Below are 23,944 nucleotides of genomic sequence, written 5' to 3' on the forward strand. Positions count from 1 at the left end.
CACAGTAATGGATTGGATCAGTTTACATTTTTGAGATTTGAGTGTGTGAGTTTTGTCGAACAATCTATCTAAATCTAACCATTTACGATGCTGTGTTGCATCAACTAGACCGCCATTTAGAGCGTGGACAGGATGAGGGATGCCAGTGGTCCGTGCTCTTGTGAAATTGTCAAACATCTTTGTCTTTGTCTTGGAGTTTAGGACAAGCTTAAAATGAAGCAGGAAGGTCCGGAGGTCATCGAAAGCAGACTCTAATCTGGAGAAGGCCTGGTTTGCTGCGGGGATGGCGGCATACAAGATGGTATCATCAGCATAAAAATTAGGGAGATAAGGTTGCATTAAATAGGTTAGGTAGGACTCCCTGAGGGCCTTCAAAGAGCTGTACAGTAACACGATGGTCTAAATGCTATTAACAGAGGCTCTGCCACACTAATGAGAATACAATTCCAGGAAAAAAAACACAATATTATAATATACCGGTTCTATCCCTCAAAATCCATACAAGTCAATGCCCGGTATGGCTACATACTCCATATCCACATTGCATTATTACAGCACATTACTGTTCCATTAGGCTGAAGCGGCTGCTTGACCGGCCAACTCTAATGGAAAGACACAGAGCGGTGACCAAAGCCAGCGCTGGACGCTTCACTGCACCACCAATATTTTGGTCAAATGATTCAATTACTCCTTCAACAGAGTGGCGAGCCAAAGAAAGCAGGCCTACCCTCACTACTTTTTCGGGTATGCGAGTGTGTGTGTGTGTGTGTGTGTGCAAGAATGTGTATATGTGCACGTCCACGCAGGGACCTAAAAGGGGACCTAATTGAAACCAGCTGTTCCACTGAGACAGTGCTGGAATGAGGCCAGAGCGCCACATTAGTCTGACATGGATAGAGGGAGAGACATGTGCAGAGGCGAGGAGTGAGAGAGAGAGAGAGACAGAAGAATGTGAGGCTCACTCAGAGACTCAGTGTTTGATGTAGAGAGGAGGGAGAGCAAGGGGCTCTGATTGTTTCTCTCCAGTATTTGGTGACAATTTGATGGGGGACGGGGGGGGGTTGTACTTTTGCACAATCGTCAGAATTAGGCGCTAAGAAGCTTATGTACAGTACATAATCGCGGCTGCCTCCACAGACAAAGTTCTATCTTCATTCTGTTTGCAACACACCAGATATCGGAGCTTCACAGGGCCCACCATTCAGAAGATGTGGCCTCAAACACAGCTCATGTTTCAAAAGTTCAAAACACTTTCAATGAGCCCGATGCAGATTGTGTGATTCACGGGCGGGATACAAGTGCAAGTGCATCTTTAAACAGCATTTTCAAATTAAATCCAAAGCAAAAAAAACCCCCAAAACATTAATAACCATTAAACCAGCTAAACAATGAGTTGAAAGTCACTACAAAGTTCCATAAAACTGAGGGGAGCTGCAGGTTCAGGTGATACTCCTCTGCGGGGTCATCACTACGAGTGATCCCCCTTCACATTTGCCATTTGATTGCATTTGTACATGATCAAATATCGATTACAACTGCTTTAATTACGGAAATAGGTCTTCTTTTAACCATCGTGACGAAGGTTCCCTAAACCGTAACGAAGGTAGTTGCTTTTAACCCATCCTATGATCTGCCAGCAACCTAACCAAATCTTAACGGTAGCGGTGACGGAGCTACTCGCAGGGATTATTTTTTGTAGCGGTTTTGGAAGGATCTGTTCCTGACAATAGGGGTGTCAGATCAGAAAATACTAACACTGGGCTGTTTTAAAAGGCAATGGCATTGGCCTGTTGGGCAGATTGTAAATGGGCCAGTTTAGGGCACCCAAAATGTCAGCAGATATTCCCTCAGGAACGACGGTGAGTGCCTAGACAGTTTGGGTAATACTTCCATCTCTGTTTTATCCTCCAAATAGTTTTGGCTAAACTGCTCTAAAAACTTATGAGTTTTCTTGTGATGTTGCCAAATTTCTAGATCTCAGCGATTGTCTTGACAAATACGGTGTTATTACTACTGATAGGAATGATGGCTAAAGCTACGGAAATAAGGATCCAGGTTCTATGAAGGGTAAATTCTCCTTTAAATATTTACATGTAGATAAACACATGATTTTCAAACATGTACGTGTATATATTAGCTATATATTGCCATTGATCTGGGCGTAAGGCTCCACCTATCCCACTAGTCTAGTGGAGACCTGGAGTCTGTGGCTGGAGACCAAAGTTCTCGTTCTTGTGGTCGCCCTGACCAGTTTGTTCCAGGAAATGAACGGTTGCATTTGACTGCAAAAGTGGCTTGAAACCAAGCGAAAGGGCATAAACATCTGCAGGATGTTGCAAATGTTTGTTTCCCCGAAGGTTCAGCTCTGCATGGTCATCATTCACAATCACGCACAGTTCAACAACTGTCGTGTGTGAGCTGGCGCTTTGGCGTCCTCCTGCATGTCCGGGCTTTTCAGCATCAACATTGTGTGGCGCTCACTTACACCGTGCAAGTCTCGATGTGATCTTGAGTGAAAATATCAAAAGGGAATGCTCTGGGTTATAGCCAATACAGTACAGGGGAAATATTTAGTGTGTATAGGGTATCGTATAAATACTGAGCGCCTGTTTACTTACAGGGCAATATTATTACTGAGTAACAAGACAGGAATGTATGGTATAATTTATTTTTTAAATTACGATACTTAAAAAGTGTTATATATGGAGTATTTATTATTAAAATGTGTGTGTTTTTGCAAAGATGATTCAAACATGGGGAAAGAGTTATGTAGTTTTGGGATCCTGTGTTGGATCGCACTCACTTGGAGTCCTACATGGACAAAGCATTAAGTGCCCTTTCAGCAGTGTAAGTCCGGGGTATGCTGGCCATTATTTCAGCGTAATTCCAAACTGAATGTTGGGTATGCGAGGCTGTAATATTTAGCGTTACTCATTTCAGTGTCATTACACAGTACATTCTGTCGCCACAGTAAATACTGTCACACAGAAGATAAAATATGGCCGTGTCATTATTAAATCAGATGTCAAAGTGTAAACAGTAAGCAGCATGCACGGCATTTGTTTGTTTGCTGGAGGATGCGTGGCTCTGTGTAACACTGCAGGGACTCTGTGGGGAGGCTCTAAAGATAAGATGCTTTATTGCCATGTCAACACATTTGATGGTGATTTGCCTCAGTGCAGCTTTTAAAAAGACAAAACACACACACACACACACACACACACTCGCTTTGTGTTGCCACATTCCTGAAAGGGGGGAGATTTGTCCGCCAGTTCAATGTCACAGGTGCTACAGCAGTAGACAAATCTGAAAACTGGAGGTGGGGTATTTCGTGAGGCATCCGGGATCACCGCACCGCAGCGCGTTGGGAGTGTGTGTCCACCAGTTGAAAAAAGATGTCCACGTCCGAACAGGGCTTATGAGCGTAAAGCCGAGTGGGGCCACCGGCAGACACCACCACGTTTTTCAAGCAGCCAAACGAGCACTCGTTTTTGTCACATTGACGCGAGTCAGGCAGAGCGAAGCGGAAACGGGCTCCTGTATGTGTAAAAACGCTGTGAATTACTGCTGCAAGAAGCACAAGAAAATGGGGGAAATGGTGACGAGACAATTGCAGCTGCCCGTCTTCTCCTCATCTCTCCCCCTTTCCTCGTCCGTCCTCCCGTCCCATCAATTTTCATCACTCTCAATTACGTTGTACAGCACAGACGTCAACCCCGCGTGCCCAGACAGAGACATCTTCTCCTTTTTTGCTCTCTGTCTCCACTCTTATCTCCATCCACCTCTCCTTCACCCTCTTCCTTCCTTTCACCCTGTCCCCTTACCTCCCCCTTTTACTTTTTTTTTTCCCCCTTTCATCTTCCTCTCCTCGTCTTCTTCCTCCTCGTCCTCCTCTCTCTCTTTCCCTGTATGTCTCTCTTCGTCTTCTTCCTCTTTCTCGTGACAATGGACGGGCCCCCCCGCCCCTCTTTTTTTTTTTTTTTTTTTTTGCCATTTTTCAGGCAGACAGCCTCTGATTCATGTGCCCATCATCCTGTCTGCCCGAGGGCCATCGGGCCAGGCACAAAAGACGCAAGCAGTCAAGCATCGCTTTCTCCCCTCTCTGCAGTCGTTTTCTCTCTTCCCTGACTAGTGTCTCTTTCTTCTCCTCTCATTTGCCTGTCATTCTGTCGTGCCCATACTGCAGGTCTTGCTCTGTCAGTTTTCTCTCCGTCTACTACACACCCACCATTCATCACTCACTTTGCTCATTTCTTCCTTTTATCTGTGTACTTTGGTTTTTCGTCTCACGGCCCCTTCGTCTCTCATCTGGCCTCAGTCTTTCCTCCAGTCTCTCTTCTTCTGCTGTGTTCCACCTTCCACGCCTGCCGCTCGTCGCGTTCATTTCAACGGAGCAGAGAAGAATGTATGGCAGTTGAGGAGATTATTTACTTAACTGAATTTATTTGGGCTTTCTCAGGCTGCCTGACGAGAATGATCGAGCCCAAGTGAGATTCTTTTGATTGTTTAAGGAGTGAGATTCTGGCTTTGCGACCTTAAAATCCAGGCCGACGCTGGATCCACATCCACAGTTGAAAACAGGGACTAGAATCTCTCATCCGTTTAGTTCAGTGCTAATGCCATGCAGTTGCAGACACACCATCAACATGACTTAAAACAAGACTAAATGCGGGAACATGCATTATGAATATGACTTGATGACAGTGATGACTGATGGGACTAAGTTGGACCAGGTCAATTCCAGTCTGTGTCAGCTGGTGTGATATGTAAAGATTTTAGTCGCTGCCACAGATTTTGTTAAACATGTTCGATATTTGCAACTCACATTGGAGACGAATCGCGGAAAGTTATTGCAATTCATCCTGAGGGGCAACATGAATGTCTGAACCAAATTTCATGGCCGTCGTCAAAACATTTCACTGTGAACCAAAAATTGTCGCTAGATGGATCCATTGTCCGGGAACCATGTTGTCTGTGTCAGTGCAAAATCCGGCTCGCAGATATTGTGATACTTGACTGGATGCGCGAACACTGTGCTTAGTGTGACCACAAAGGTCATTTCTATTCATCCCCTGAGAACCATGAATGCTTGGTGTGATCACTGAAGTCACTACTATTCATCCTCTGGTGATCACACCAAGCACTTTCATGATCCTCAAAGTCACTACTATTCATGCTCTGATGACCATGAATGTGCTTGGTGTGATCACTGAAGTCACTACTATTCATCCTCTGAGAACCATGAATGTGCTTGGTGTGATCACTGAAGTCACAACTATTCATCCTCTGGTGATCACACCAAGCACATTCATGATCCTCAAAGTCACTATTATTCAACCTCTGATGACTATGAATACTTGGTGCGATCACCAAAGTCACTACTATTCATGCTCTGATGACAATGAATGTGCTTGGTGTGATCACTGAAGTCACAACTATTCATCCTCTGAGAACCATGAATGCTTGGTGCGATCACCAAAGTCACTACTATTCATCCCCTGAGAACCATGAATGCTTGGTGCGATCACCAAAGTCACTACTATTCAACCTCTGAGAACCATGAAAGCTTGGTACGATCACCAAAGTCACTGTACCAAAGTTCATCACAAGTCTTCCAAAAGTTGTTTGAACATTTCACACAAACACAAACCTGACTGGTCTTATGATGGTGTTAGAGATAATGTCAGGGGATGTCATCGAAGTCAGTAGGATTCATCCTCTGGGAAATAAGACTGTAACAGTTTCAGGACAATCCGCTCAATATTTGTGAAGACACAACTGAGATTGAGACTTTGCATTGCTAAAAGTCCATGAAAACACATTTGTTTTATATAATTAGCTGACAAATCTCTTTAACAACTTCACAGTTTAAACTAGTTCTTTCTTCTTGGGGGCGTCTTACAAAATAAGCGACTTGGGTAAAACTTGCTAACACATTTAATGCAGTCTCTGTCACTGTCTTTCATTCCACACTTCATCTTTATTCTCCCATCTATCTCCCCGTCTTTATTAAAGCCATCTATCTGCATGGATCTTAAAAATGCGCCTCTGTGTGTGTGTAATTTGATGATGTTTCTCTTTGGAATACTTTAAATTGTTTTGGCAGTTGTCACTGGCAAGGTAGAGTGGTGGTTGGTGGTGTCTTCTTTCTCTCTCTGTTTGTCTGTTGTGTGTGTGTGTGTGTGTGTGTGTGTGTTTGTCATGTCAAGTCGTGCGTTACAAGATGGAGAGCCGCCATAGTGAAGGACAAGCGTTTCTCATCCATTTATGAGGCCGTCAGCATAAAAGCCAGCCAAGCATCTTAATGACCTATGACTCAACTCGGAGAATAATCTAACACACACACACATATGCACAGACACGGGGCTGAGTCACACAAAGTTCACATGTTGCACAAACAGTAACACACGAAAAACAGTCACACTCACAGCAGAAGACGACACCCTGACCTCGTGGTACTACAGCTACACGAAGAAATACATGTGATCCGTTTTTTTTTTTTTTTGTTGCAGCAGTAATCCCTGAGCGCGTTAGCAACCACTGAACAGATGGTGACAGTACGGACTTCAATAGCGGTCTGAGGATGATTGTGACAGTCGTAACAAAGTTGGCCGAGTTGAATCGGCAGGGAGACATCCAGCTGACTCCCTGCACAAGCCAATGGCGCGTGGCTGATCATTTATCGATGCGGCTCTTCACAACCTTTTCTCCCAGTTTCCGATTTCCAATTTTATTGGACTGAATGATCAAATTCTTGGGTGTTTGGGATGCTCAGAAAAACGTATTCTTTGTTTTACAGCCGCTCCTTTTCTAATGGGCGGCTCTATTGGAAACCGCCTACTATACTAGCGGTATACTACTGATTTGGCCAAAATGTAGCATGTAGCATGCAGTATGCCAACAAAAGCAAAATACTGATTCGGAAAAAAAATCTCCAGTATGCATTGGACCAGTCTGCCTCACCTGCTGTGTCCCACAATGCAAAGCGCTGCCAGTGGATTGCCATGGACGTTACTGCAAAATAAAATCGATTTGACAGTTGCATATGCATACTAATATGAAAAGCAGCATGCTGTATGTACTGCACACTGCATCCTGCATTTGTCGGTAATATGTAGTCTCTGTCTCTTTCTGTCTGTCTATCTGTCTCTCCCCCTCCCTCTTTCTCCCTCCCTCTCTATGTCTCTCTCTCTCTCTCTCCAACACAACCGGTCAAACAGAAGAAGTTTTTCCTTGCCACTGTCACCAAAGTGCTTGCTCATGGTGGAAACTGTTGGGTCTCTGTAATAACATTATAAAGAGTCGGTCTAGACCTGCTTTATTTGTAAAGTGTCGGTTTTGCATACAGCCATTGTGTATGGGGAAAAGGCTTTTTTGGGCATCACATGACCTGCAATTCAAAGTCTGACTACTGCACTGAAAATTGTCCCACAGCCCAGCGCTGCTCCTGCAGGCTTGGTGTTGTTAAAACGGCAATATGCGACGAATCCTCTCACTCAACACTTTATCTGGGTGCAAAGTAAACAGACACATCGGCTCTTCTTTTGTTGTATTACTTCCAGTGGAGCAGCTCAACGTGTTTGCTGCCCCCAGTGGTCAACACACGTGTCCTTTCAAACTGAACGGTGGGGTTAAAATGTATTCGCCATGGCCGCTCCCTTAGCCAGACAATTCTTTGTATAGGACGCAGCCAGGACGGATGCTATGGTGGCAGACTTTTTGACCCTGATTCGGAGCATGCACAATCTAACTTGTTCCAAGCACACAGAACTGTTTATTTGCGACGTCGCAATACGTCACCCGTTACAATGCTACAGTTCTTTGGTGTTTTTAGAGCTGACGAGCTAAACTAGAAGTTAACATGCACGATAAGACATACATTTCATCTTTGGAATGTTTGGTTTTGCAATAAACACAAAACACGGGGCTTAACTCGAGCGACATTAGTGACATACCGGATCGTGAGACTGCGAGACGTCGCCCGCAGAGAGAAGACTTTGCATCACCACCATATTTAATAGTGCTGACATTACGCGGTGAGAACAACTTGAACAAGGTTGGCAGATAGCAAGAAAACTTTAAAGCACAGCAGCAGAACTGGAACGTGCACAACAGGTTGAAAGTGCTATTTACCCGAAAAGTAGTTGTTTCGTAGCTTAATAAAAATCGTCCTGGCAGGACTAGAGATATTAACATCAACTGATCAGCCACGAGGCCAGTGGCGGAGACGTTGAGGTGTTAATGCCAGCTGTGTGCAGAACCTGCCAAACATGAAACGGAGGAAAAAGAGCTTCTGTGGACACTTAAATTGTTGAATTAGAATGTTGGAACATACGGGCCTCTTTTCTACAAGAAAATGCATCACAAGTATGCAAATAAAATGAAATGTTTTATTTAGCCGAGGGTCACACAACAGACAACAGCATTTTGTGGATTTAGCTGAGTCAGAGAGAGGGAGGAATGCTGGGGGGGGGGGGGGGGGGTTCGTGTGGCGGCTGCCTTCCGGTGGACCAAGCCAAGCAGATAATAAAGTAGCACTACCTCACTGACCAGCGGCTCAGAAAACCCTCATCTCTAGATGCTCAGTGTGTGTGTGTGTGTGTGTGCGCTTCTGTATGTCAGTGTGTGTTCTGCTAAGCAGGCCGTGATATTAGCACTCGGGTTGTGGAAAGAGGCAGTATTGATTTTTTTCTCTCTCGCAGGCTAACTTGGGAAAACTCCTCCATAAGACCGGGCTGAGATACTTCGTGGCTTAACATTATGGGGATAATGACACAGCTGCAAGACCTAAACAAACACGCAATTTACCACCCGACTTTTCATCATCTCTTCAAAGACACAGTCCCCTCTCGGAGGAACATAGCTTGGTGTTGTTACCCAATATGTGAGGAGAATATTTCCTTCAAACAGGTAGTGTCAGTGTTCTTATTAACTCACCAGGGTTAACTGCCTTGATCTGGGGATGGGGCAGCACTTACTTAAAAGAAGTCAGATGAAGCAAGAAACACAGGCAGCCCCCCAAGGTTCAGACTAGCGATGGCAAGACTTTCTTTGTAGTTACCCGGTTCGTGTCAGTTACCCGCCACCGGCGAACCGGCTCATGAATGACTCTAATCTCAACCCCCGCTCATTCTGCACACACACCCTAAACCGAAGAACGAGTAACTCAGGGAGACTCTCGGAGTCGGAAGTTAACCTGGCTCTTGTGCACGGCCGCGCATGCAACATACAGAAGCAGGATTTTTTGGATTCTCTCCCGCTTGCGACTCGAGTTAACTTGTTCCTCTTCAAGAACAACTCATTCGTGGACATCGCTAGTTCAGACTGACATCCTTCCTAACTTTGACTTGTTGCAGCTGTGGTTGTGTTTACCTGTGTTGGGGATTATGAGCGACATTTTGGGCACCGCTGCCTTTTAGATTTTAACGTCCATATGAAGTGGTTTCGATAATCTGGATGAACTGTTACCTGGTTTAAAACCAGGTCTGACCGTCTGACCGCTTGTATTTCTTGCCCTGTCTAACTTTGTTGTAGCCGTGTTCCCCTGATTTCAGGGTAGAAATGATGGCCAAAACTATGATAACAATATGATCAAAGTCTAAATAAATAAATAAATTTGTCTTTAATACTTCATATTAAAGAATCAGTATGCCATAGTATGTGGCTGTGGTACCAGTCCTGTAAAATGATCATCTTGCCAAACTTCGGTCCTTTAAAGTCCTTTTAAAATGAGATATAATCCAGTAAATCCTCCTCATTAATATTTTTCTTAACATGTCTTAACTCAGAGAACTGACTCAGCAATGTCAACTACACAGCAAAATGCATCTACATTTTTGCATTGCAAAAATTATCTAAGCAAAGTAGCCACCATGACCTACTGGTACCAGAACAGGAAAGGTTGTATCAGCAAGTGTATGCGAGTGTATTGAAATGAGCGACGGCTGGTGTTTTATTGCTTATGAATACAACTTTTCATCCATAAGAGGAAGGACAGCAACGGAAATTGTCCATCTGCTAATGTGTATTACTGACATGTGATACATATACTCTGGGTACACTGTCTATTTAGGATTAAATACTCCAAACCCAAGGTCACCAACTGGATTTGGTCCGAACTTTAGGACTAAACTATGCTAAACAGAGCTCGGTTTCCCTGAAAGTGATATTGATTTTCATCTGACTCTAAAACAGCAAACTAGAGCAAACCGAAATGTTTAAATCAAAACATATTGGTATCACTCTTCCCAAAAGTCTACTTGTACAGTCTGCCAGCAGCCATGAGCATCCAGCGGTGCAGCAGAGCCCACACCATCACTTGAGCTATTTCGCAGTGCCTGTGGGCTAATATCCCTCCATAGCTATCATCAGCCAGTCCCCAAACAGCCCCCCTTCCACCCACAGCTCCCTGAAGTGCTTACACAGGCTGCCTAGACTTGGCAGGATGCGACACGCCATTAACCGGCCGCCATGCCATACTGCTTATTTAGAGACATCTGGAGCTGAAAATATTTCATGACTTCTCCCAGGACCTCCACGGATTAAAATAAGGGGGCCTGGCTAGTTTTAAATACAGAGACAGAGAGAGTGAGATAGGGGGAGCAGTGGAGAGAGAGAGAGAGAGAGAAAGAGAGAGAGAGAGAGAGGACCCTGTAGAGGAGTCCAATGGTGACAGTACAGCCATAGCTAATGTGATTCCCCTGCCGTGACTCATAGAAGAGGTATATAAATACCCACACAGGCCCCTGTCACTGACACGCAAACCCTCCCCGGCTTTGTATAAACCCATGAGACAGACAGAGACGGAATTTAAAGGGTAGAAATGCCCCCCCCCCCCAAACTGTGAACTTGTGTTTATCTTGCAGTGTGGATGGTGTATGTAGAAAATTAGGAATACTGAGTTGGGTGAAGAGGGCTTTCTTGGAGCGAGACAGAAAAATGACAAAACCAAGATGGAGTGAGGGTTGGCGGGGGAGGGGGGGGGGGTCCCAAATTCCTCCTTTTAGACCTCAGTGTGAGACGAGGTTTGTTTATAGCGAGTCTCCACCCGCAGCTGTTAACACACTGGGCTTCCTGCGGCTGGAGACGAGGGGAGTAATGTGAAGATGATGTGGCTCATATTTGCGGTCACTATGCAAAGTCGCTGTGACATAGAATGATCCGTTTGTCCTTCAGCCTTTAAGAAGGAGGAACGTCACCTGTTGTCTTCGTTTGAGTTCAGCTTTCACGCGTAAATCACCAGATTACCTGAGGGCACATTCACACCTCCAATTCAAAGTCTTATGAACACATGGGAACACCTTGTTGGAGTCAAATCTTTATTAACCCGGTGAACCCTCAGCTGTTTTTCCTTTACAGGCTCGTGGCGCTGACCCTTCACGTCTTAGCTAGCATTCCAAGTGTTGTATGATGGTGTAGGATATGGAACGGGATATGTAGGGTACGCAGAAATGCTGTGAATTGGCATGTTAGTGGTACCATACGTGCTATAGAACAGTGGTTCCCAATCCCCCGGGCCATGCACCAGTACCAGGCCACAGGAACATTTTTTTTTTATCAAGAAAAAGATATAATTCTGCCAAAAGAAGCTGCATAATAATAAACACTTAAAATTACCCTCATTTCCTGTCATCTCTGGTCCCAAGTGTCCCAAAAAATACTTCAATTGAAGAAAAGTTACATTTTCATGGATTTCATCACTGCTTTTGGCTGTTTTTCCTCCACATTTCCAATTATGCTGAATTTGTCAGGAGTTCCTATCATGCTCTGTGTTATTTGGGTAAACAGGAAGTGTAATGTTGCCATGGAATCAGTCACCAAATTCCAAATCCACACCCTTTTGTTTTCATTCAATCACTGTTCCTTAAAATGAGTTGAGTGAGTGGTTCCCAATCTTTTCGGCTTGTGACCAGTTCGTAGTTGTCTGTCTGTGACGCTTTTGTCACTGGTTCAGTGATTCTGCCAGTTCTCTGAAGTCCTGAGGAAGTCAAATTACGCAACAATTCGCAAGAAAACAGGAGTGAGAATCTACAGTCATGCTTGGGCACAGCTCTTTTTGAAAAGTCAGGGGATCACCAAAGATATTACCCTTCATCCCGTTGGAGAACGCACGTCTGTACGCAATTTCATAACAATCCATCCAACATTTGCTTTCGATATTTCAGTCTGGACCATAGTGGTGGACCACCCCACACACAAATTGCCCTTTATAGAGCCCTGCAGCTAGCATGGCTAAAACAGCAATGATCAGAGGAAGGTCTGAAAAGGTAAACAGAACCTTTTGCTTTTTTTTCCCCTCTTTGTTTTGATCAGCGCTCCTATTCTGGTAGCCATCTTTCCCTTAGTGTAATCTTGGGACCGCCAGGATAGGGATCACTGCCCTATGTAATAAACAACAGAACAACAGTTCTCAGCAACAATATAGAACATGCATTTCAAAGTCAGAATTCGAATACTGGAATAAAGTGGCGGAAAGTAAATGAAGTAAGCAATGCACAATAAACAATAGGAAGGGATACCGGACACAGTTTGTTGTAAGCTGTTGTTGCCTTTGTTTTTATGGCATGGCTCTCTGGATGGCAATGGCAATGGCGGACTGTCGGCTGCCGGTCCACCACTTTGGTTCAGGCTGAAATTTCTCAGAAACCATCAGATTGCTATACAATAATGGACCCCAGACGATGAATCTGCCTGACTTTGGTGATCTCCTGACATTTCCTCTAGCGCCACCATGACGTTTCTGAGTTTTGACTGAAATACTCTCAATACTATTGGACGGATCGACATGGAATTTGGTACACATATTCATGTTCCCCTCGGGATAAATTGCAGGCACGTCGGTGATAGTTTGAGTTTTCCTCGTGCCACCAGGCCAAAAATTTTAATTTGTCCAATACTTTTGCAAATGACCAAATTCCATGTCAATCCGTCCCAGTCGTACTTCATGTTTGCTGAAAATCAACAAATGTTAGCATGCTAACACAGTGAACTTAGTCTTGTTCAGCCTGTAATTGGATAGAATTGTATTATCCGAATATTACATTTTGGTGAATGTGCATCATGAAAAGATGTGCTGCATTAGCTGCTAGCAGTTCCTGTTGGCGTTGCAACCTCGTAATCACTGGATTACTTAGAAACGTTTGGTTATTATGAGGTTATCCTCAATAGACATCAGAAAAACTAGTACTTCCACGAATTCCAGCAGCATGTGTATGATGTCTTTATGTTCCGATTTGACTGAGTTAAGAGTACAATATGCAGTGCATCAGTGGAATCCTGAATGTTAAAAACAGGGCTTAGCATGGAGCCCGGATATCATGAGATAAGAAACATAATTCATGCCAATCTACTATATGCTGAACTCCGAAAACATGTCAAGGAAGTGGGTATAAAAAAGCAACAGCCTCACACGTTCATTAGCTAACAGTGCAGCCTGAGTGCAGCTCTGTAGACATCCTGAGCCCTCATTACATACTCTAACACATTGAACTAATGAAGGCCGGGGATGTGAGCCATCATGTCTAAATTACTTTTCAAATTAAGAGAATACTGATGTTATCCTGCTGATTAGCCAGAGGAGAGCGTGGTTTTGCTGCTGATCCTGTCAGCTGTATAGGTCACCTGGCAGATATTAGCCCCCCCCCCCCCCCCCCCCCGCCTGCTTGACACCCTCAGAATCAAGCAGAGCTCCGGAACAAACCAGAGTAAATCCAGTTCTGACAAAGCGAGGAAGAGCAGTTTTAGTGGATTTGCTGCCAGTTCTGAGACTGCAAAGCAAGTGAAGCAGTGTCTTAAAGTCAATTCCTCTCAGGAGAGCCACAAAGACAAGACGTTTAGTTAAAGGGACCACCATGTAGATGTTTGTGTGGAGCAGGATGTCACTCTTGGTTTTGCGTATGTTTTTGACGAGATTGGAGGATGCATTTTGAAGAAAACACTGGTTGCAGTGTTTCCTCCTGAGCCTAGAATTCATTAGCTTGGAAGTCAGTTCAGTCGACATGGATGCTGTGCTGGTGTTTTCCAGCAGCAGTCAACTAACGCTTTTCACGTAGATACAAGAAATTCTGGTGTAGTGGCCTAAATGCCTCCTTCTAATATCAGAGGAAGTTTCAAACACTTGGGTCTCAACCGGCTGCAGCAGTTTAACATTATAATCATAATCATAATATTATAGTACTTGGAGTTTGAATTGAAATGAAAAAGTTCATTTAAATAATGTTTTGAACACGTTAAGATGGTGAAAATGAACATATTAACATGGCGGATTTTAACCTGTTATGGCCATAGACTTACATAGACAGAGACGGCATGACATCTCGATCACCCCCTGGTGGCTGGCTGGAGTATAGGTCATGTGAAAATCCCCCGCCCCCTCCATGTTAGCGGATAGGACGTTTGTTCAAGTGCTCATTTTCCTGAGAAGTTCAATTTGAATTCATTTGAATTTGATGCTGTAGAAACGGGGTGAAATGTCATGATGGACAGCTGAGATTGACTGTGGTGTGCTCGCGATTGGGTCGGGTGGGTGTATGGGCAGGACCTCCATACTCACCCTAGCCACCCCCCCATGATCACCACTGTGCAGACTGTGGCTCCAAATGGCCGTATCCGTGAACGTTGGGCTTCATTTACAGTGGGAGGAAGAGGGGATGTGTCGTCCGTCTTTATATAGCTCGAGGTTATGGATTGGTGGCTGTCCTTGAGAGGGAACTGTAAGCATTTTGTGTTTTTATAAGGATGTTCTAAATCATCATGTGTGCATGGTATTTACTCCAGAGTGTAACTCCGACTGTATTTGAGTATATGGAGGGGTGTTTGCGCCTCTGCCTGTCTGTCTGTTTCTGCCTGTCAGTCTCTCTTGCTCTCTCTCTCAGATCCTCAGCTCATGAATATTCATGCTTGGCATGATTATACCCGCTCTAATCCAGGAAGTGAGTGGGATGATAAAAAGCCCCTGAGCGCCGCGGCCGCTCCTCTGACACCGAAATAAACAAATAATCACTGCACGTCAAACTCGCCCGCACAAACACGAGCGCACAAATTCAGGAGATCCTCGCTGCTCCTTCCTGACAATGTCGCATGGCGGAGGGCGATGGAAGGTGATGGACGGTGACGCGCGGCGCACACAAAGCCGGACGTCAAAGGAGACAGGCGGTAAGTGTGTTTGAAAGAAGAGGAGCAGGGGTAGAATGAGTTGTTCTGTGATTTCATGACCCCGGTCTGGGATGAAAACTAACGTGACTCTCATGAGAAGGAAGAGAAAGGGGGCCTCTTTCTTGTAATTGCATCAGCACTTGGTTAACAATAATGCAATTAAACAAGAGGGCCCCTGGAAGACATGCAGCTAAAAGGAATTGTTTTTTCCCCCCTCTCTCTCTCTCTCTCTCTCTCTGTTTTCCCACATGAGGCTGAGGTATGTTAATGTCAATTGAATTCTGCTTGTTATCTCTCCAGCCACCCTAATCTGATCCCTGGGAAAGTCAGGGAACAAGATGTCGAGTCAGTTGAAAAACTTCCCAGCTGATAAGAGAAAGCATGGATTTTTCTCTTCCCACAATGCCGAGCAAAAATGGAAATAACGTCAAATGTCAAGGTAATAAAGGGCAGGGCAGAGGGGGGAGAGTGCATTTGTTGCTTGTTGCTTATGTACGCACAATTACCAGATTAGCAGGTACACTTGCATGAAGTCTAATACAACAGGCAAGTAATAAGTCTTACCTTCATGAAGGCTGCAATGTTTAATTTTTGTTCAAACTGTTTGGTCCATCCCACTGGAATCAATGAGGGTGGACTACATATTATAAACACCTCCAAGTATAACGCAAAGCAATTCAACAGCGCTAACATGTTAGATAAAGTTGAATCAACCAGAACATCAGCTTTCTGTGAACACCGGACCAAAACCAGTAACATCACACTCTGGAGTTAGTGGATGAAGAAAAATCAAGGGGAACATTCATATCTGACACCAGAGACCACCTTTGAACAGGGACAACTGTTGGCCGCCTGCTTTGACCAACACCAGTTCAATTCGCCTGACGGAGGACAAAGTAGTATGTTGCAAAACAAAAAAATGGAACATTATAACCTTCATGAAAGACAGATTTATTGATTATTTAGCTGGGGGTACGTAATAAACTAGCAACTAAGTGTAGTGTACTAAAGTAAAGCCATCAATGATTCACTACCATTAAAGAAAGCAATTGTTACCGCAAGAGAGGTCACTACATAGGAAATGTAATACCCCTTTCAGGACTTGAATCAGGATCAGGAGTAAAACCACATATTCAGGGGTTATATATACAGAGGTTTCAATAAAACATGTTAATAACAGACACTTCATGCTGAGGCTCTGGCCCTGACCAGTTAGACCCCTGGCCCTATGCTTGGTACGCCTGTTTGGTGATCCTCCCATGTGTTCCATCTGTAGAAAGTTGTAGGGACGCAGGATTTAAACAGACGGTAGTCGTCCCCTCTGTGGTTAGCTAATCCTGGGAGACCCACTTCCACGAGGCGGGTCAACGTGGGTTATGAGATACGGGACAACCCTTTAACACTGACGTGTGACATGCGTCTGATGCCGGCTTGACAGCTCAGTGTAAAAGCAGTATCTCATTCTTCGGGCAGTCAGTCCTACATGTGTTGTAATGGTCAGGCCGGCGACAAACCCCCACCTGCTCGAGTCAGAACACTTTTTCATCACCAGTGCTAGACTGTGGTCAAATTGAGCAACTTTCAGTAAATTCAAGTAAATCCTAGGACTTCGAGAACTCATTTTTAGTTCAAATGAAGGCTAATAACACTCACCCTAAATGTTGTAATAGAGTTTTGAAATTTATCACAGTTCACAGTTGAGATTAAAGACATTAACCGTAAAATACTCTGAGACTAAATTTGGGGAACCGGTGCCTCCTTTTGGGGGTGCTAACACAAAATAGGACAACCAGAGAAAATGAATCAAAAGCGATTCTCTATGTGCAGGGTTTACTTCATCTATGAACTGCCATAAAGAGGGGAAACAAACTCCCTAACAACAGTGGTGTTCGCCATCTATTATGTCTCTTTCTCGTATGCAAGGCATGCCTGACTACACCCAAGAAGGACAGTTATTCACCCATGTTAATGTTTTAGTGGGAAATAAAAGAGGGGCGGAGAAACAAAAGGACAGACAGCCGCCCGCTCCGTCTTCCAAGGAGGCAGACGTTTGACCTAATTAGTATGCAAACGTATGCGTTGGCGTGGGAGGGCGTTCGGTCGGAGGTTGTTGGTGATTTAAGGCGGGAGAGGAGAAAAACTCTTCCTGCCCTCCGTCTACCCGTCCACCTCCGCTGCCTTTTGTGCCCCATAGCCCCGGCGTCTCCCCCGGCCTATATTTGCTCCCAGACATCTTTGTGTTTGGGCGGCAGGACGACAAGGCCAGGTTGGCAAGACCCAACAAATTAAGATGAGGGAAAGTATAAAAAGCAGGACACAAAGCCTTTGCTGTATTGTTTGTTTTTTTTTTTCTTGTGATGTGACGAGGGAACAACAGCTGGTAAAAGAGCTTTGTTTGCGGGTTTGTGTTCCTCGCATTGTCTCAGACAAAGATGCATTTAGTTGAGCACTCAGACGGTCCTCGGGCTCAGAAAGACAATGGGGCCGAATACCTCACTCCAGCTGAATACCTCATTCCCCCTGTAGGAGCCAGACAAAGCTGCAGTAATGATGATGTAAATCTAAAAACAAAAGGCATAAAGAAAAGAGGGAAAGGAGAAATTGAATGAGCATGTTGGCATTTGGTAAGAAGGGCACTCGTAGACCCCTGCTGTTTCATCGCATCACGCATCACAGGCACGCTTCCCCTCATCTCCTCTGGCCTTTGGCGCGAAAGACATTGGTGCTAATTGTCTGTGATGGTTTCAGTCCCGGGAACAAGGCGAGGAGCCGGCAAAGACGAGGAGGACGGAGACCAGACGAAGGGTGGGGACGGGACGGGACGGAGCGGCGGAGGGGAAGGAGGGGTAATGAGGGAGGAAATAAAGCGGAATGGCAGCGAGCGCGGGAGGAAAGGGCAAAGAGGATGTGGACAGACTGATGGAGGGCGAAGGAGGAGACAAAGGCAAAGGGAAGTAATGGAGAGGGGAAACAAAGTAGGCTGTAATAAATGTTTCGCAGAGACAACTCATCAAGGGTTTCACAGACAGGGGTATATGTTAGAGGTGACCAGGTTCACTGTCAACCCCAACAGGTGAGAAGGCGTTATATACTCTCCTTAACCCAGAGTTTCAATACTGGTGGAGGGGGGGGGGCTGTCAGGACAGAATCTGTATCATCACAAATGGGGTTGTGAGGACAAAATCCAAAGGAACGAGGAGAGGAGAAGATTAGAAAGGGACGGGGTGAAGCGATGAGAAAAAAGAGAGAAGAAACAAGAAAAGGCTGAGAGGAGAGATGACATGAGGGGAGAGAAAAGCAAAGGGAGGAGGGAAGATAAGATAAGCAAGGAGTAAAGGAGGAGACAGGAGGAGACAAAGTAGGAAAGGAAAGGAGGCAATGCAAAGACAGGAAAGGGAAGAAAAGCCAAAGTGAGGAGAGGAGAACGGGGGGGGGTGGGGGGGCATGAGAGGAAATGGGGAGTGGAGAGGACAAATAAGGAAAGGAGGCAAGGAGAAGACTAGAGAGAAGAGTGAGGTAATTGAGCGAGGTAAGGAGAGAGATGGCAGGAATAGGAGAGTAGGAAAGAGGAGGGAAAGAGGGGAAAAGGGCCAAACAAGGTAGTAAAAAGAGGGGACAAGAGAGGAGAAAGAAGGAAAGAAAAGGAGGACATAAAAGGACAAGCGGGATGGATAAAGGTAGTAGAGGGTAACAAGACAGGGAAGGGAGGGGGAAACAGAGGGGCCGAACAAGGAGCAGGGAGAACAGGACAGGTAGATAAATGGGAGGAGGGTCTCAAATCAAGTCCAGCCAAGTCACTTTCACCCTGCTTCTCAAGGACAGAATGTGAAAACACCAAACACCGAAGACCTGCCTGCGCAGGAGATTTTGCAATAAAGGACACTACTCGCGTACCATGTCACCGCTATTCAGTGTTCAAACATGCCACAACCGACCTCCGCTAGTCTCTGGCGGTGGTCTTTTCACCTGCCCCGCATCTTAAACGGGGGAAACCGATACAGACTAGACATCGGATCAGGAACCAGACATTAGCAGATGCGCACGGCTTTTCTGGAGACAAACGTTGACACCGGAAAATAGAAAGTCGGGGCGCATATTGAACGACTGAGGACGTATGGATCCAACACACTGGGCAACAGACGGGGCTGTGATTACTGTGTGTGTGCCTCTAAATCCCCTAAGAACACCGATCCTCACGTATTCCTGCGCCAAAGCAGAAATGGGCATCCATCGAAAAAGACTAGCCTATACTGCAACCTTTGATGAAAAGCGAAGGAAAGTTTTCTCGCCTGTTTTTGGGAAGCTTTCAAAAAATGACGGCCAGCGGTTCCTTCCGGTTACTTCCGGTTACTTCCGGAAGTAAATGTCAAACAAAATAATTGCACTGCGCAGTGTTTAATTTTCTCTCCAGATTATCAGCATCGAGCAACCCCAGACTGGAACAGGCTCAGTCCAACGTGGGTCGATCAGTATGATTCTAAGTATGATTTCAGGGCGAGGGTCGTGACAAGGATGAAGGGATGGAGAGTGGAGGGTGGATGGATGGATGGAGGGATAGAAAGGTGGAGAGCTCCAGTGGGCTGTTGGAGAGGCTCTGTTCTGCTGTGTCCTCGGGGGGAGGGGGGGGGGCATAAAAGCACTCCACATCAACACCATTACAAAAGAAAGAGAAGAGAAAAGACATGAAGAGATGGAAAATGACATGTGGCCCTTTTATTTCTCCAAGAGCCACGCTGCCATCTCTCACCCATCTCGCTCTCTCTCTCTCTACCTCTTCCTCCCTCTTCCTCCATCAGCCTTATCCAGCTCTGTTTATGCATTCTCATCACGCTGCTGTCAGGTCAAGCCCCAAGGCTGCACGTGGACAGAAGAGACAGAACGGCAGAAAGACACTGAAGAGGTGATCTCAATATATCCCAACCTGCGCACATCACTGGGCCGCAAACTTATAAATGTTGCTCATTGTGAATTCCAGCTGCAATTCGTCTCACCAAAGCGCTCACCAAAATCCCACCTTCTCTTCCAAGTTCCGCAACCCTCACTGCTCCCAGAGCATCATTTTCAGCTGCAGCTGGAAGCTGTTTTCAGTGGAAGAAGCTCTAAAAGCCCACTGTACACCGCCTGCGTAGCAGACAAAGTTAACGACTAGTTGTGAACATAGTGTTTTTTTTCCCACTCAAGGGTTGGTAGAAACAGAAAAAACAAGAGGCAACAGAGAGTGAATGTTGGACTTCCATTCATCAGGTGGACGCAAGCACCGCTCCAAATGAATGCTACTGCTGCTCCGTAACTGCTGGACCTGTGTTTGCTACGTTCTCCATATCAGACTTAAAAGGTGGTGATGTCTGATGATTCTTCAAGAACCCCTCTATGGTTTAAAACCACCTGTCCTGGAGATTCTAAAGAAACGCGAATCTCGTGAGCTTGAATTTCGCAAGCCCGCAAAGTCCGGCTTTCTCTTGCCATCTCTCGCAAACTGGCTACGAGCCACGTGCAAAGGACGAATTTCAAAGCAAGTACCAGACCCTATGGACATTGGAGGGATTGCTTGTTTATTCAGCAGAAGAAGCTTGACTGTTGTGTTATGTTAAATTGATATATGTGTGTGTGAAATGGCCCAGATTAAACCTTGCAACTTTCCACTTACAGTAGAGGGCGTGCTCCCCCCTGTTACCCCATTAATTCTGCAGGAAAAAAATAAAAAATAAATCGTCCCCACCCTGTGGTGGCAGTGAGCCTCCCTCCCCGCTTCAGCTTCAAGTTGTTCTTTCCTCTTTGGTCACAGTATCCTGAGGGAAAGGCCCACGTGCAGAAATATGCTAATGACAATATTATTGTGCCGCATTTGTGTTATTCCATATTCATACTTTTTTTTTATTTCTTATTTTCATTCTTTTAATGTGCAAATGAATGCAACACAACACAAGGCTGCCTCACCTGCGGTACATCCGTCAGCAGGAGGCAAGGTGCTGCAGACCAACAAAAGCCTCTCATGCTGAAGCCCAGGCTAATGGCAACAAATAGTCACTTTCATCATCTCGAGTAGGGGTTTCTATGCTGTAATTTTAGGTGTTTGAAAGCTGATACTAATATTCTATACACATATATATATATATATATATATATATATATATATATATATATATTTAGATTTGAGGCTGCTGACAGCTGATGCTTTAACGCTTCAACATACACCAACTCATTCTAAATATTGTAATATGTCAAATTGCATCATGTCCAACCCTAAGGGTGTTTTCACACCTACAGTTTGTTTGAGTTTCCTACGTTCTGGACTAGCGCATATTTCTACGATGTGCACTGACGCGCTAACCGTCAAACATGTCAAACCATTCATGGCCTTTTCCCGCCATCACACCTCAGCTCAGGAGTGCTCCTGGTAGTCGGGTTCGGATCACGTTTGGGACCAGCCCGAGACCACCTCCTCTCTCAAGGGTCTTGGCGTGGTTGTTTTGTCGTCTGCACCCGAGTGGAACGCCCTAATTAAACAACATTCCCTTACAGAAAAACAAATTTTGGGTCATAACACACAATTTAAAGGACTATTTTTATATTGAACACTCGTGTGTGTATGTGTGTGTGTGTGTGTGTGTGTTTGTGTGTGTGTGTGGCTCCAGTATACCAGCTACAGTATGCTGGTACCCACTTTTTAGAGTGGGCACAAGCCATTTTGGTCGTTATTGTGCCAACCTGTTACCCATCTGCTTTGACACGCCTGCCACCCGGCTGCATTGTCGTAACCATATTACCACTGATTCTCACCACAAAACACACACACACACACATTTGTCAACAAATTAAGCATGTGCCATTGGAGGCCTTTTGTCCCCCCCGTGCAGACAGGGTTTTGGACAACACAGCCTTTTGTTTGGGGCCCCGGCTGCAGAGCCACGTCACCAGACAATGGGGCCATTGAAAGAGAATTTCCCCCGACACACTTGGCCGTATCAGGGGGTTGGGGTTGTGGGGTGGCCTGGCACGGGCAGCACTAGGGTGCTGGTACTGTGTAAATACGTTAAGGCAGGAAAGTGTGCGCGCTTTGACTTAAAAACCACTTGTGATATTAAATATTATCATCAATAAATCCCGCGGAAAGATTGATCGTGCACAAGGCGTGTTGGGGGTTGGGTTCTGAGCTGGACTTGGATGCTTATCCTGGGTTTGATTGTGCATAAGACGCTTCAAAAGGTGTCCTTAAGGGGAAATAACGTGTTTAGTTTCCAACTTTACACACCGTTTTAGCTTGAAAACTCCCTCCCCTCCCCAAAATGAACCTTCATTTAACGTTTTTTTTTGTCAGTAGAACAATTAAGCCCCATTTGTATGATTTAATAATTTAATCATTTCCCGAATGTTCTCATTTCTTCAGCGAGGCAACTTACAGGTCTCATTCATTCTATGTAAAGCCTATTGTTCTAAAAGCATTCCGTTGTGCTCAAGGGGTGTGCAGACATCACAGTGGGCTGGGGGTAAAATGAGTTTTTACATGGAAACGAGGGGGACAAGGAGTTAAGTACATTTATATTTGCATAAAGTTTGTTTGTAGGTGTTGAGGGGGACGGATTCTGCGGGAGACACAAAAGGGAGAATTTTATTTCGTAAGAAATATTCAGTATCCAACGCCCGACTAATGTGTCCTTAAAGGTAACAGAGATCACATGATTATAATCGTCACTTCTAAATCTGAGTGTGCCATTTTTTTTTTCCCCAAGAAACCACTCTGGGCACACATTAGCATTAAACCCACTAAGACGTGCCCGTGGCGTTGTATAGGAGGAGGCTGTACAGGAGCTATAAATAATGTAGCCTCACAGGTCTCACTCTGAGCACATGTAATAAGTTTCTGCTGAGTTTCTCATTGTCGCTTAGCTTTTGAGGAGTCTGCACGATGTGCTGCACCACGGAGTACCATGAGGTGAATCAGCTATTACTGGACCAAGCGTAGATGTAAGATGGCTTTTTAATTTTAGTAGTGGAACTCAGCCTCTTAACCCCTCTGAACCCTGCAACAGAAATGGTCTGCTAAATGGTCCGCTAAATGGTTAGCTTCAAATGCTTCATATCCCTAAATTCTGTACCACCCAAGCCAAAAGATAATGTATTAAGCATTGAAATTGTGTCATGAATAAAGAAAATACTCAAATCGGACGTGTTTTTTTCTCTCCGTCAAATTCTGCGAAAGAAAACACACAAAATGCTTTTCTAAACACGAACAAAATATTAACACTCCATAAATTATTTGTTAATGTGTGTGCAAATGTTCCACCAAAACATGCATCCTGCGCCGCCCAAGATGATCATGATTGGTTTTCTTCCCCCCCTTATCCCAGAATGATGATGGGCTGACATCCAGACCCGTCTCCAAAGTCTGGCTGTGCGAGACTACCGGAGGTGAAAATGGATAAATTGAGGTGAACTAATGAGCAAACACTGGGTCGCTTATCTCTCGCCTCAAATCCTGCTCACAAACAGATTTCGGTTTGACGGCTGAGGTGAAATGGGTGAACGTTTACGTAACGTTCAATGGCAACCCACTCACTGTCTGAACAGCATCCTCAGCCCCCCGGAGGTCAGGTCTTCTCCGCTTGTCAGCAGAGGCCCCAACGCATTGCTTTGTCTCTTTTTCATTTTATTGTGATTCATGGACTATTAATTGACTGTAACTCTACTCTGCTGCTGCTCTGCAGCTTTCATTTTGCCCTGACACGTGTGAGATGTTTTCTCATTGCCTCTATGAGAGATCGTTATCATCATTATTCATTTTTACTCCGAC

Source organism: Enoplosus armatus, chromosome 10, assembly GCF_043641665.1.
Source record: "Enoplosus armatus isolate fEnoArm2 chromosome 10, fEnoArm2.hap1, whole genome shotgun sequence".
Taxonomy (NCBI): Eukaryota; Metazoa; Chordata; class Actinopteri; order Centrarchiformes; family Enoplosidae; genus Enoplosus; species Enoplosus armatus.